The following is a 16,342-nucleotide window of genomic DNA, read 5'->3' on the forward strand; positions in this document are numbered from 1 at the left end:
GAAGGTCCGAGATGTGTCATTTATGGAGGACGAGAAGGTTTTGCTGAAGGTTTCGCCGATGAAGGGTGTTATGAGGTTCGAAAAGAAAGGGAAGTTGAGTACGCGGTTTATTGGACCATTTGAGGTACTTAGGAGGATTGGAGAGGTGGCTTACGAGCTTGCTTTGCCGCCTAGATTGTCGGGTGTTCATCCGGTATTCCATGTGTCCATGCTCCGGAAGTACATTGGGGACCCGTCTCATATTTTAGATTTCAGTACAGTACAGTTAGATAAAAATTTGACTTATAATGTGGAGCCAGTGGCTATTTTGAGTCGACAGGTTCAAAAATTGAGATCAAAAGATATAACATCAGTGAAAGTACAGTGGAGAGGTCGGCCCGTAAAGGAGGCTACTTGGGAGACCGAGCAGGAGATGCGGAGCAGGTACCCGCACCGATTTGAAACTCCAGGTATGTTTCTTAACTCGCTCGAGGACGAGCGTTTGTTTTAGTTGGGTAGAATGTAACGACCCGAACCGTCGTTTCCTGTATTTTCATCCCGTATTCCCCGTTAAATGCTTATTCATGTTTCAATATGTGTACTTGGTGAATTTGAGTCAATTTGGATCGAGTTTGGTATGAAATGGGACAATTAGTCTCTTTAAGGAAGAATTAGTTTGGAAAAGTCAACCGGACGTTGACTTGTGAGTTAGAGGGCTCGGAATTGAATTCCGATGATTTGGTTAGTTTCAGGGGATGATTTAAGGCCTAGGAGCGCAATCGGAATTAATTTTGGAGGTCCGGTGAAGAAATTAGCTCATTTTGGCGAAGTCAGTATTTTGGAGATTTTCGGTTGATAGGTGAAATTTTGATCCGACGGTTGGAATGGAATTCTGAGAATTTCTGTAGCTTCGTTATGTCATTTTGGACTTGTGTGCAAAATTTGAAGTCAATCGGACGTGATTTGATAGGTTTCGGCATCAGAAATAAAAGTTGGAAATTCTAAAGTTCATAAAACTTGGATTGGAGGTTGATTCATGATTTTAGCGTTGTTTGATGTGATTTGAGGCCTCGAGCAAGTCCGTAATGTATTTTGGGATTGGTTGGTATTATTGGTCGAGGTCCCAGGGGCCTCGGGTGTGTTTCGGATGCCCAACGGGTCATTTTTGGAAGATTTTTGCCGTTTTGAGCATAAATATAATGATCTAAAGGTTCATTTTTAGTTCTAGAGATCCAAATTTGATTTCGAGACTTCCAGAATATAAATCATGAATAATAGGATTGATCTGGAAATTTTGGTTTAATTTCATCAAGTCGCGATTGGGTTTTTGACGTGAAATGTGAGTTAATTGTTTAACGAGCGAAATGGGTATTGAACTAGGCAAACGAGCTCCGAATTGAGTTTCGATTAAAGGGTTGTGTTCGTATTATTATTTGTGACTCATAGGAACAAGAACCGTCTAATTCCGAGTTTGTATGATGGAGTTAGAGCCATTTTAGTGAAAAATGGCTGTGCTGCAAATTTCTTAAAAGCTGCTGTATTTTATGCAGAAGTGAACAGTACCCGCGCTAGTGAACAGTGAACAGTGACCTCGCGCGCATGAACAGTGCCCCCGCGTGAACAGTACCGAAAATTTCTGGACAGATTTAATGTCCAGCAGTCCGAGTTTGGTCATTTTTTTGACTTCCAAGCTCGGATTTTGGGCGATTTTTAGCAAGAAATCTTGGGAAATCTTGAGGTAAGTCACTTGTGATTATTTCTACTCCATAATATTGAATTATCATCGAATAATCCGACTAGATTACATGTTTTTGAGGAGTAAATTGAAGATTTAGGCCTAGGGATTTGAAAATAAGATTTGAAGATTTGAGGGGTCATTTGAACTCCGATTTTGGTAAATTTTATAGGTACGGACTCGTGGCGAGATGAGGAATTCGGTGATGTGACTTTCATAATTTTTCGGGAATTGGGCCCGGGGCTTGGGTTTTGCGAATTTCGTGAATTTCGATATTTTTCGAGTCTTTTCGATTGGGTTATATTCCCTTAGCCTATTGTAATGTATTCGTTGTGGTTTTGACCAGATTCGACGCGCGAAGAGGTAAATTCGAGAGACAAGGGCATAACGGAGTAGACGTTGGACCGTCTTGAGGTTAGTAATGATTTTAAATAATGCACTGAGGGTTTGAAACCCCAGATTGCACAACATACTACTATGTTGAGATGAGACACGCGTTGTATGACGAGCGCGGGGTCATTTACTATTGGGGATTGTGACTTGGTCCATCCCAGTTGATAGTTTTACCGCGTAATTGATAAAGATTTATAATTTTTCACTATGATTGGGCTTATTGTCATATTTGAGCTTCGTGCCAATTGTTTGAAATCTTTTGTGAATTTACATCACTATTTTACTCACGAATTGAAATATTATTTGAACTCAGTCCAATTGAATTATATTATTTTGTGAACTCAACTACATTTATACTTAACTCGAGATTTAATGATATTTATAACGCTGTTGAGCTGAGCACTTTTGTTTTACTGATGCCCAAGAGGCTTATGATTATTTTCTGGATTGATTGAGGCCGAGGGCCATACGTGAGGATATGTTGAGGGATGTGAGGAGGTTTTCAGGCCTCGAGTGTTATATGAGGAGGCTTTCAGGCCTCGTGTGTGATGTGTGAAGGCTTTCAGGCCTATTGATATTGCGCTTGGGCTGTAGGAGCCCTTCCGGAGTCTGTACACACCCCCAGTGAGCGCAGGGTACCCAGGTGAGTTGGGAGTGGGCCCGAGAGGCTGTTGCTTGTGTGTGGTGAGTTGGGAGTGAGCCCGAGGGGTTGATGTTGTGTGCTGGTGAGTTGGGAGTGAGCCCAAGGGGATGATACTATACTGAGATTTACATATTGAGCCCGAGGGGCAAGCTTTTGATTTATCCTTTCTGTGGAAATTATTTGTCTTTACTGTTTTAAAAGAAGAATTATCTGATACTCAGTATTTTACTGTATAACTGATATTACTGCTTGGGATAGCACTATATTGTGCCGTTATGAGATTTCATGTTTTCAGTCGTTATTTATTTTTATTACTCACTGGGTTGGAGTACTCACATTACTCCCTGCACCATGTGTACAGATACAGGCAGAGCTGAGTTCGCTCCTGAGCGCTGATTCTTTCCAGACCAGGCGGTGACTAGGAGTAATGAGGTAGCTGTTGACGTCCGCAACCCCGCTTTCTCCCTTATCTTTGTTATTTATGATAATTCCAGACTTTGTAAAATATTAGTAAACTCTGTAGTAGCTCATGACTTGTGACACCCCGATTTCGGGCTGAGTTGGGAGGGTTTTCCTTGTTCTATCACGTTTATTTCGCATTTAAGATTATATTGCCCATGATTTAGACTTATTCCTGCTAAGTAATTATAAAGAGATGTACTATTTTGTTGATTGGCTCGCCTTGTCCTCACGAGAGGCTCCATCACGACTGGGTTGAGATTTTGGGTCGTGACACAGGCAAAAAGGGACGTCAGTACGAATAATGTACTGAGTATGTAAGGCACATAAATAAGTGCATAACAAACATGGAGGAAATATAGAGTAAATGACTCCACTTGTAAGTCTGAATAACTTTGTAAATCATTAAATAATTATAGTATCATGCATATGCGTATGAATGTCATGTCGTTCAGAGGTACATGTTTCATAACATCATCAGCCTCTGAGGGTATCCCATCATATCATCTTGGCCATTGTGGGCAAAATCATCAATGTATACCAGTTGATCAGGTGGTGGTGCGTATATAACACCATAACCTTTCCCATATCCCATATACATATATATATATATATACATACACACACACACACACACACATATATATATATATATATATAAATATATATATATATAGCGTCATCTGGTCATGGGTCAATGTACATGAATGCAATGCATGAAGAGTACGTTATTAAAATCTTTCGGAATATCATAAGACCATTTTGCCTTTGAGTAACATCATAAAGTAAGTTCTTTTCAATTTTCATATTTTTCTGAGACCCATGAATAATGATAGAATAATATGACACATGGGGAATCAAGAATATAGGCACCCCTAGTATTTCTATGAATAGAGTTCTTTATGGAAATTGCGTATTTTGCTCGTTTCATTTGTATCGTATGGATCATGCCAAAAGAAAGAAGGGATAGACTTAACATACCTGCACCGGTTCTCTTGGAAATCCCTCTAACACATGACAATCACGACAAAACACGTGACGGCAAGACCAGAGTAGGAAAAAAAATCTATATGATATTCTTGAGAATGATTGCACCGTACTCCCTTAAAGTTGCAAAATCTTACGTTGCTAAGACACAATCTCGTATGAATTGTTGAAGCTTCATCTGTCAATTAAATATGACCATCTTCCTTTTATGGTTTTAGAGAAGCCTTTTGGCTTAGCTAATCACGTTACCCTTTCAAATCTATATGACATCTTTCTTAAATGAAATAGAGAGGCTTCTTATTATACATGTGTGGCCCCACTTGATAAGGATTACTTGGCCAAATAATTTCCCTAATTGTGCCACCTTGCATTGTGACTTAAGAGTCACAAATTTGGAATTGTGGGCTGCCACGTTGGGGGCCCTTTAGCCTTATCCAACATCTTAATTAATAACCCACTAATCCTTAATTAACTTATTAATTTCTCCCATTAATCAATTATCCATATAATTAAGAATTATCTCAAATTACTTAATATACTATTCACTTTTAATATACCTTATATACCTTACTATCATGGTCATATGGTACCTTGTATGGTACTAGTCCATAAGTACCGGGTATTTTAGCTCGGGCCATATTTTATCCCAAAATGTCGAACTTCGACAAAATTTATTTTCTTCGATTTACTTACCCCCTCACTTCATGAATTTACTCATCACTTGTTTGAAATAACATAATCTTTATAATCTCCAAATAATCTTTTACTTGGACTGATATGAATTACCTTACGATAAATTCAACGTACAATACTACAGGGTGCAACATCGTCGTAATTTAATACTGCGAAGCGTAACATCATCATAATGTAATACTGCAAGACGTAACATCGATGTAATATTGTGGGGCGTAATAATAGGTACGGGCAAAGATTCAAGAAAACAAGAAGGAACGGTTACTCAGGTCTCTTGATAATTTGAAGAGACACCAGTGGAATGAACCAAGACAACAAAAAGTACAGATACGTAATATCTATAATTAATGAGCATAAATGATGGGGAACGTTATAAAATCTTCACGAAACAGTTACGATTGCCAATTATAACGTTTTATTAATGTTATTAATTTCTCATAATGTCTCTATTATGAGAGGAAAGAAACATAGTACTTAGAAATAGCTATAAAAGGGAGAGAAAGAACATTTGTATGGACACACTGATTATTATTGGAATATACTTATTTACATTGCTTTATATTTCTTACTCGGCTACTTCTCAGTCCAAATTTATTTTCTTGTTATTCAATTATTTCATTATTTGATTATCAGTAACCCGAGTTCTTCTAAAATTACGCTTTGACCGAAATTCCTATTTTTTGGTTAAACAAATTGGTTCCGTTACCGAGAACCTGATAATCTTTTACTTTCTAAATCAATTCTTTTATCAAAACAAACATGTCGAATGTCAAAGACAACAACCAACAAAATCTATAATACCACGAAAATCAACAACATCAGCTAAACCAACAAGGAGATGAAACTCCAGTCCCCTCACCACAACACTCTCCTCTACAATCTCGAGAAGGGACTCCTGACGGGTCAGAATCAAATATAAATGAGCAGCTTGAGAATAATCAAGCTATTGATGAAGTATAGAAACAATTAATCGCTCCACAGGTCAGTAATGCCCTTCAAGCTTTTGTCAACAGGTTGCTGTCTGTACCACCAACACCAACTCCAAACAACAACACCGTAGAAAATCCTCGCTCGGGACTCGATAACTCATGCAGTGGAGGAACTCCCAACGAATCTCGTGATGGAGGGTCAGGTAACCCAGTTAATTCTAATTTACAAAGTTTAGTACTAACTTTGCAGAAACAGCTCAAGGAGCAGAGCGATCACATAGAACAGATACCTGGAGTATTGTTTACCTTGAAAATGTAATTACAATTAGATTTGATTTTGTAGTTCTAAAAATATGTGATTTATTTTTATGCTAGTTGTTAGGCAACAAATTATAAGTGTGAGACTAGAAAATAAGATAAGAACTCGAAAGCAGTATGTTTAAGCAAACTGAGTGGCTGAGAATCGGGGCCGCGAGCCAGGTTATACGAGGCCTCGAGGTCGATCAAGGTTCTAAGTTGTGGACGGCCGATGAAGGGCTAACAGTATTGAGAGCTTTGATGAAGGATCTTTATGACCAATAATGAACAATAAATGAAGAACAATCAATAGAACACAATAAATGTAAATAATAGAACTAGGAGAGAATGTGTTAGAGAGCAGAGAATGTTCTTGTATTGAATGTTGTAAGTGATATTATGTGTGTTACAAAATGACAAGGGTCCCCTTTATATATGAGGAGGAATCCCAACATAGTACAGATGCAGTTATTACAAGGATTTGAGGCTGGTACAACCATTTAATGCCACAGTACGGGCTTGAACTAGCCTAATAGACTTGGTCAGCTTTAGTCACGTGCCTTGGGAACTTCCCGTTAGTCCATCATAGCTGCTGATTTGCACTACCTCGAGGTCGATCATTGAGAACCCTCGGGGTCAAACCCCGAGCTGAACTTCGAATCTTCTGGGGGCGGTCTTTACGAGGTGCCTCAACTATCACAAAATTGGACCCTCTGATTTTTACCATATACAGATAGTTCCCGCATTTCTTAGATTAAAATGATAAGAAACGATTTTGACACCGATCTCCTCGAGCCTCTCATGATGTCATCATGCTTATGATGTAAGCTTTTGTGATAACTAAGACGTCTCATCGGTACATCATTCCAGAAGCATTCAATGTAGCACCGGTTTATTTTCTCAAAGCGATAATATCGCCGCCGATCTGTCTCCCCAAAAGATTTGATTGAGCCTGTCGATACGTTTACCAAAGGCATTGATTGCACCGTCGGTTACGCTGCCACCTTTCTATAAATGGAAGCTTTCTTGAACCAAAACTGCATTCTGTCATTCTTCAACAACCTTTAACTCATTTCTTCTCTTCATCCTCATCCAACTCTATTTCCTATGTTTAAAGCCCGTGACCGTAAGGTCACACGACATTGTTCTCGCTAGTTATGTCATGGCTCTTTCTCAGATCTTTCTCCTACTGAGTGGGATTTCATTGGTTTGTTGTTGTTGTTCGCCCAAAATAATGAGAGAGGGGCTTCAAACTATTCCCATATTAGAGGATATGTGGACCATGAACTTCTGCTCACATCTCTTAACTTTAACCTGGTGTGGCGCTTCACTCCTTTTGATTTTTTGTTTCTGTGTAAGGACCCTTCGTGGGCTTTTGTAATCATCGTTTATTAATACAAAAATATTTCTTCAATTTGTCTCTGATTTATGCTGGATTTACCTTTATTTGCATTTGTGAAGAATCTGAGCACGTAACTTTACCGATCGGTCCGAATACTGGGCCTGGGCATAGGAATTTCCTCGGTTCTTGATTGGTTAATATGATTTTACCTGAGACCCTTTGCCATTCCTCGGGCCAAGTCCGGGTTGACTTGATACAAACTTAGGCCGCCGAAACTGGCGACTTCGAATTGAGTGAGAATATGGCCTCGATTTTTTAGAACAAAACTTAGCCCTTTTAAACCCTGTTGATAGTCCTCGAGGGACGGAGTTGCTTGACCACCTGAAAATAAAAATAGCCCTTAGACTTTCACAAACAGTCCCCGAGTGAGAGTTTGCTCGAGCTTGAGCAGCCTTAAAAACTTGTTTTGAACTTAGAGTGAAGATAGTCCTGAGCGTTATGATAGACCCCGGACGAGGATATGTTTGGACCCGGATGGCCCCTGGGCTAAAGTAACCAAGAGAGTGTTTAAATTGACCTCAAGGCGAATATAGCCCTGAGGCTTTATCAATAACTCTTGAGTAAGAACTGGCTTGGGCTCAGGTAGCCTGAGGGCCAGGAAATCGGGTAAATGACCCATACTTGTAATAGAAGAGACCCTCGAGATCGGGTACCATCTCGAGGCTTAGGTTTATATGGATAACTCCTTAGAGCTTATAGTTATAGTAATGGAGATCTTCGAGATCGGGCACCATCTCGGGGCTAGGTTGACCCCCCTTTTGGGGCCCGTTCTATAGTACTAAAGGTCCTCGAGATCGGGCACCATCTCGAGGCTAAATTGGTATTTACAGCTCCTTAGAGCTTATATTCACTTTGACAGAGCTCCTCGAGGTCGGTCACCACCTCGAGGCTTAGATTAATATTGATGGCTCCTTAGAGCCTATAGTTATTGTAGCAGAGATCATCAAGATTGGGCACCATCTCGAGGCTGGATCGATACGGGAACCTCTGACCCCTCGAATATTGCACAACAGCTTCACTTGTATGGCACGGCCATGAAGCGCCCGGGATGGTCCCGTCGGTACATTTTTTCTGAAAGTGATAATGGCTTAGTCAGAATTAATTGGCCTTTAGAGTAGGTGGACAGTCGCCGCTTGCTCTATATATGAGTTTGTTTCCTCGCTTTTTGAAGATTCCGCTATTCTGAGCCACTATCCCTTTTCATAGAGTTCTTCTTTCTTGCGTTAGCCTTTCCACCATTTTAATTCAAAGTTTTCACCTGAGTTTTCATTTTCCTTCTCTTGTTTTATCATAGCCATGGCTGCTACGCCCAAACCCTCTTACCAAGGAGATGAGAGTTTCACCTCTGCTTCGCGCTCAGTCGGTGGTACACCACTGGTATTTAATAAGCTAACATCAAGGTGCTTTGTCACGAGGAGGGACTTTGAGTTAGAGAGACTTACCAATATTTAGGGCCATTGGGAGCATGCATCGAGGTTTATCTCCTCAATAGGGAAGGAGAACCTCGAGGTAGTTAGAAAAGACTGCGGATGGGGAGAGGAAGTGGTACTGCAGGTACCTTCCCCGGAAGAGAGCATCATGGATCATGTCGAGGGGTTTTTGAACGTATATATGTACCACTTTATGTTGGGCCCTCTTGATAGGGTTGTGCTCGAATTTCGTAGAAGATGTCGGGTTATCCTGGCATAGGTTCACCCATCGTTTTGGAGGATAGTGCTGATGATAAGGTATTTTACAGATAAGGCCGGTACGTGGTGTGTGGCCTAATTACTGAGCCCAATTACTCCAAAACGATCCACTCGTTACTCGTCCCTTTGTTGCCAGCAATGAAGAAGATAAGGACCGAGGGCGGATGAGTCATTTCGTCCTAGTATGGACTGTCGATATTATCCCCGCAGAGTTCCTTCCATTTCCCGAGAAATGGAATTCCACACGTAAGTGGTACACTTGTGTCCTTATTACTTTTGCCCATGGTGGAGGCGGACTGTGTAAAGATGCTTTCTTTTTCTTTTCTTTTTTGCAGCAATCCCGTAGATGCCACACGACGTTCCTGACCTAGCGGATTGGTCTCGAAAACTAGCAGCTTGCTCGATTACGATGAGCGTAAGTGGCGAGATCTAGCCAAGGGTAGATGGGAGGCGAAACATCACGGTACGTGGTGTGTGGCTTGCTTTCTTTGAAAAGTACTTTCTTTTATGTGTACTAAGTCCGTCACCCCAGGCATTGGAGATTTTTCTGAGATGAGGCTGTGCCCCCTCGGGGAGGAGGAAGAATCGTCGACTTTGGGGTCGAGGACTGATAACAAATGGAAGGAATCCTCGAAGGATGAGGGTTCTCATAGCGAGGCAAGCCTTGCTCGAAGGCTCAAAGAAGGTGTATATGCTGATCCTGCAATATCTGAGGCTTCTAGCCTTGGAAAAGTGGTTCTTCTCTTACCGCCGTCTTCGTTTCCCGCCGAAGGTACTTCGAGGGATACAGGTGTTCAGCCATCGTCCTCGCCCCCTGTCGAAGGTAATTCGAGGGATGTTCAATATTAGGGGCCGCCTAAATCAAGCGGGGTCTCGAGCGACCATGTCCCCACCGAGATCGGTTCAATTGGGGCCGGTGAGACCAGGCCAATAGGTGCATGCTCAACCTTTGAGGAGGCTCAACGGCTTTGTTCTGTGGTGAGCTTTGGTCGATTTCGTTGATCTTCTAATTTTACATTTTTGTTTTCTCATTGAGCTTCTTTTTCATAGGCCTTTGACAAGCTCAAATTCGAGTTGCTCCGCTGTGAAGCCCGGTTAAGGAAAGCCTTGGATGGGGAGAAATCCCTTAGGCTTCTTTGCGATGAAAGGGAAAAAGAATTGAGGCAACTTTGGTATGAGGCGAATCGAAGCCTGAACTACGAAAGCCACCTTGAGAAACAAGTAACTTTTTCTACGAGGGAATGTATGCTCCTTCTTCTATCCCCAGAGATTAATATTTTGATACCTCAGTTGTAGAGCAAGACAGAGGATTTGGAATGCCTTTAGGTCAAGGTTGGCCGAGTGTAACGAGCTAAGGGCTCAAATAGATGCCCATGTTGCGGCCAAGAAGAATGCTCTGGCCAAGGTTTCTGCCTTCGAGGTGCAGCTCTGGAATGCCCGTGAAAACAATTTAGTTTAGACGAGTAGGATTGCAAGGCTCAAGTCCGACCTTTTGGATATGAAGGTCGAGGTCGTGGATGCCTAGGATGAAGCTGAAAAGATTCGGGCTAAGGCCAATAAGAAAGTGGCAGTCTATTTAAAAGACGCTGCTGAAGCTTGAGCTGAGTTGGGAGGGGCTTTTGATCGAGAGAGCAGAAGCAACGAATATGCCGGTGCAAATCTCGGAGGGAAACCCTTGAGGAAATCCCACTAGGGGCTTCGATCTCTCGAAAGAGATAAAACATGCAAAGGTGGACGAATATGACGCCAAGTTCCTTTTGTCTGATGCCTAAGATGATGATGAAGAGACCGATGGGGCTGCAGTCCCCGAGGAGAAATTAGATTAGGCTTTTTATTTTTGATTCTTTGTACAGGGCTCTCAAAGAGTATTTGCAAATATAGCCTTGCATTGTTTCATATATGTGTAAATAAAGAAACCTTTCAATTTTCTCCTTCTATGAATTTTCCTTCGCTTGAGTATGTCTTTCTTTGTTTTGAACTTATACATTTATCGATGATTGTCCAGGTGAACTGAACTTCGAGGAAAACCCTTGGGTTTGCAAATCGGCCCTGAGGCTCGTTGGGCTGACTCGTAGGCTCTTACGCATTTTCCCTTAGGCATTTTTAGTTAACTATTTTGGGGTCAGTCTCTGAGTCGAATTTCGACTCGAGCTCATTGACCCTTAAGTTTTTAAGCTGGCTCTTAGGCTCTTACGCGTTAGGTTGGTACGACCTCTTAATATAGGCTAGCGATAGTGGCTCTTACGTGTTAGGTTGGTACGACCTTTAATGTGGGCTGGCGATAGTGGCTCTTACGCATTGGGTCGGTACGACCTTTAATGTGGGCTGGCGACAATGGCTCTTACATGTTGGGTCGGTACGACCTTTGATGTTGGCTGACGACAGTGGCTCTTACGCATGGGGTTGGTACGACCTCTAATGTAGGCTTTATTTTTCCCTCGCTAAAGACTTTTTGAAGTTTTGTGTTTGCCTGGATCTTCGATGGCTCGATAAGAACCTCGATTGTGAGTCGTTATGTAGCGATGAATGAACACCTCGGGAGGTTTCACTCGATGGCTAAAATTGTTTCGAAGCCTGTCGTTTGGAGCTGATATGATCGAAGCTCTTTTGCTTATGCTGAGGGTAGCCTGATTAACCAATTCTTTTCGAAGTTTTTTCGAAGTAATTGAAGACCTGTGATTTTATAGTGATGGTCGGGCATCCCCGAGTCGCTCGAGTTTGGCCGGAGCCTTGTGACCATAGTCATTGTGTTTGGCCGTAGCCTTTTAGTCCCTGAGTGAAGTAGTTTCGGCATCTATATCGAGGGTATGCTTTTTTAGGGGTCTTATAAGTTCGGATATATAGCCTTAACTTTAAGATCGGGATTATGCCTTTTGTAAAGTCTTACAAATTTTAACATGCCTCACTTGAGGTCTTATAGATAAGTTACTTGGTACAAGTATGGTTCATGCCTTGCTTGAGGTCTTGCAGGTAACTTACTTGGTACAAGTATGGTTCATGCCTTACTTGAGGTCTTACAGTTTTGGTGTTTCCTTATAGAGGTCTTATATTGTTGATAATGCCTCATACATTTTCTAGTATTGCCGTATGGAGGGCTTTTGGACTCAAGGTTGCCCACTTGGGGTCTTACGGCCTTGAGTTTCTGATTGCTCGATAGGATGACAGCTGACGACAGTTCCCGAGACGTCGAAAGTTTTTTGGCTCTGGAGCCATTCTTTGTAAACTTGGTGCTGCCTCATTGAGGGCTTATGAGTTTGAAGTTTCTGACTCGGGGGTCGTATGGCTTCGAGTTTTTGATGTAGGTGATACAGATTATAGCAGGCGATTTATCAATTGTGTTTAGAGACATGATACCTATACGTTAGTCTATTTTAAACCTTTTCATGGACATCTATTGATTTAATAGAAATAGACGTGGTTCAAACAGATGCAAACAGAGTTCCTAAGGATATGGTATCTAATGCATACCAGAATGACAGTTATGTTAAGATTATTTGATAACACGATGTTTATGTGACAGTACTCGCGAATAACCCAGAATTGAGCATGCAACATGCTGAAGCAGTAAATGTGAAAGCCCTAAAAACAGGTTATCTAATGCACAAGTTCAACATGGTTTAAATGTAAATGAACACATCAATCCTATAACATGGCGTCTAATGCAGATTTGCAGAATATATAGCCTATAACATGTTTTCTACCCAGTTTTACCCACAGTATCATACATTTACCCTCCCATTTCACTAGTTACCCCAATATATGTTTACAAATAATTATTACAGGCCAGAATTGAATAAATTACATCAATGCAATATAAATTAAGCTATAGGGAGCCTGATGAAGGAACAAAGCAAATCTATGGTACCAGGCCTTCAGTAGTCTCAAATGCCAAAGATTTCATTGCCAAATTTCTGTCTAGGTGTGTTAGAGTTCCCTAAGGACCTCAAGGATCCCGGGTAGTGCTCATACCCAGACTTTCCTCAAATAGAGACTGATTATGTGTAGTGTGGAAGAGCCAACCCTGATATGCCAGAGTTCAGAGATATCTCAAGGATCTCTAAGCAGTACACATATCAGAGGGGCAGAACTTAATAACCTAAGAGTAAGTGAAAGTGCTTGACATAGTTTGAAAGACTTGGTGAAAAATAGTTTAAGAGTGAAAAAGGTTTTTCTAGAATAGACCAGTTTTGAGAAAATACTAGTAATGAAAGCCAGTTCTTTTTAAAAAGAATACTGATAGCATTTGAATACAGTTCAGAAGAGATCAAATTAAGTAGACAGCCAGTCTGTCATAGAAGGTTCAAATTCAGAAGTACTATAGCAGGCATGCTTGCACAGAGGGGTGAGGGGACTGAGAACATATAGGAATCTCATTGAGGGTACATGAATTGGGGCAGGGAGGCATGTAGACAAATAGAACAGTTAGGATCTTCATAGTCTTACTAAATTAACCAGGATAGCAGGCAACTAAAACATGGAGCAAAGATGTAGAAGACAGGATCAGACACACAAGTAGGATCATAGTATGATCACATGGCTAAAGAATTAATCACAAATCAACACACAGGCTGATCAAGAATCAGATAAACATGTAAAGTGCAGACATACTAGTTGTACATTGAATAAGGCAAAATTTAGGCATGCTTAAACAAAGAAGTCAAATTCATAATGAACTAATACATGAATGAAACATATAGAATTTGGGTTTCAATTTTAACTAGAGACATACTAGTTGAGGAAAAAAGTGCAGAATATAGAGAAGGTATAGTCCAATATCTAGCCTTGGATTTCAGCCGACTAGACCTATAATAGCACAAATAACACAAGTAGCCAAGAAGGAGAAGAGTTTAAGTGTATGTGTGTGTTATGAACTGATGTTCGTGTCAAAGGTGAGAATAGAGGAGAGTATATATAGCAGTTTAGGAGCAGAGCAGAATAAGGTAAAAGAAATCAACACTCAGCAATTAGGGAAATCACAGGATCAATTACACACAAAATCAGCATAGTTTTCCCTTAATTGAGGATAACTTCTTAATGGTTAAAGGACAGGAGTCGTTTAAGGAAAGAAATCAAATCAGGCCTAAGTAGAGAGGTAAACAAACAAGAGTCTAATTAAGGAAATAATCTTGAAGATTCAGTAACATTACATGCAACTAAATAAGGTAAGAAGAATAATTAAAGTCGTAAATAAGGGAATAAATCGAGAATCAACACATAAGTTTTAACCGAGCAAGTCAGTAAATCAAAATTCAAAATAGTACTGATTTAAAGGGAAAAATATCAATTTTCACAAACAGATAAATAGGCTAAATAAAATTTCATAAACACACAGAAATTAACCGAGAGATTGACTCAGAGACCCTAGTAGAGATGAACTAGGGTAAAAGTCGCAAGATACTCAATTAGACTAAGGAGAAATCATGAAAGTCAAAGCACATAACGAAACAATGCAACGAGTGACACGAAAAAACCTAGAAATGAAGCAAAAGTATAAGAAAATTGGGTATTTAGCATAAATCGACTAGGGTCCAAACAATTTTAGCGGAAATCAATCAATAACACTTAAGAACAGACGATTAACATTCGAAAGTCAGAAAATCTTTAGAGAACATGACTTAGGGTAAACCTAGTTTTTAGGAAAACAAAAAATCAGTTGAAAAACCAGAAGTCTTTTAAGGAAACATGTGAAATACGTTCAATTGGTCTCAGATCTGTACAGATCTGAGAAGATCAAAGATAAAAATAGGGTTTTTTAGAAGTAGAACAGAGACGAGGTCATAGACTTAGGAAATCATAGATTCGTATCAAAATAGGAGAGGCATTTTACTCATGGTCGAGCAAATGGCCTGAAACAGGCAAAGAGATCAAAGGTGCAAACCAGACTGCCTAGGTCCCTTGAGATCTTCTCAAGGATCCAAGAAACTGATGAACCACAGTAAATAGGAGGCCAATATAGGCCTGAGACGACAGAGAAACATCGTAGAATGGAGGGCAAAGCTGATGACGGCGCCTGAAGATTAGGGTTTAGGTAGAGAGAGTTTGAGAAAGAAGGGAACGAGTGATAGTGGGGTACGGTGGGAAAATAATTTAGGTCAGGGAGGGTCGTTTGGAGTTAAAATTGGTAAGAACCAATATGGGTCGTTGATCTCTGAGATCAACGGCTAGGATTAAGAGAGGTCTGGGTCGGGTCTAATTGTATTTGGGTCTGGGGTAGATTGGGTTAGGGATTTGGGATGGTTTTTTGGGTCCGAAAATTAGTATTTTCTAGGGGCTAGATTTTAAATACCCAATTAATTTAATAAAACAATTTTCTTAAATAATTTATAAATGATAAAAATGTGATTTATGCATGAAAATGCTTTAAAATACTTACATAATATTGAAAAAAATATGAAAAGTCATTTTTTATATAGATGATATAATTGTGCATATATATATAGGCTATTATTGCAAAAATATGCAATTCCGCCTAAAAATGCAAATGTGATTGTAAAAAATGCAATTAAAATATTTAAACATTATATGGGCATAAATGATGAGTTTAGATGATTGGATCGTCATAAAAATAATATGAGGAATAATTATTATATACTTGTGTAAGTAAAATGCAGAAATAAATGAATTTAAAGCTTTAAAAATTATAAAAACACTTGTGCACGTTTGTAAATGCATATACAATATTTTGAAAGTATGTAGGTATATTTAAATATATATGAAGGAAAAATTGGGTATCAACAGCTGTCCCTCTTTACCCGGGAAGGATGAAAAAGTTTTCGGGTAAAGAAATGATGACCAATTTTGACCGAATAGGATATTTTGAAAGATAGAGGCCGGACTCTAGTTTTTGAGCTGCCTACATATCCCTAGTTTTACAGGAATCAGGCCACGTGTAGTTCCAGATCCATCGGTGGAATGTACCGATGAAGTCATCACAAGAATGGACACGAAATTTCGAGATGGATGAAAGAGTGGTTATGGTGAACGGTCAAGTTTGAGATAGTTGAAGGAACTAGAGCGAGGTTGCTCCTGCTGGGATAGCAGTTGCTTACTGGTCACCTGCAGATAAAAGATGCTTCGAACATGTATTTGTGCGAAAATTTAAACATGATGCAGATTCCCTTTGGACCATGAAAGTTG

The sequence above is a fragment of the Nicotiana tabacum genome, chromosome 8 (assembly GCF_000715075.1).
Source record: "Nicotiana tabacum cultivar K326 chromosome 8, ASM71507v2, whole genome shotgun sequence".
Lineage (NCBI taxonomy): Eukaryota > Viridiplantae > Streptophyta > Magnoliopsida > Solanales > Solanaceae > Nicotiana > Nicotiana tabacum.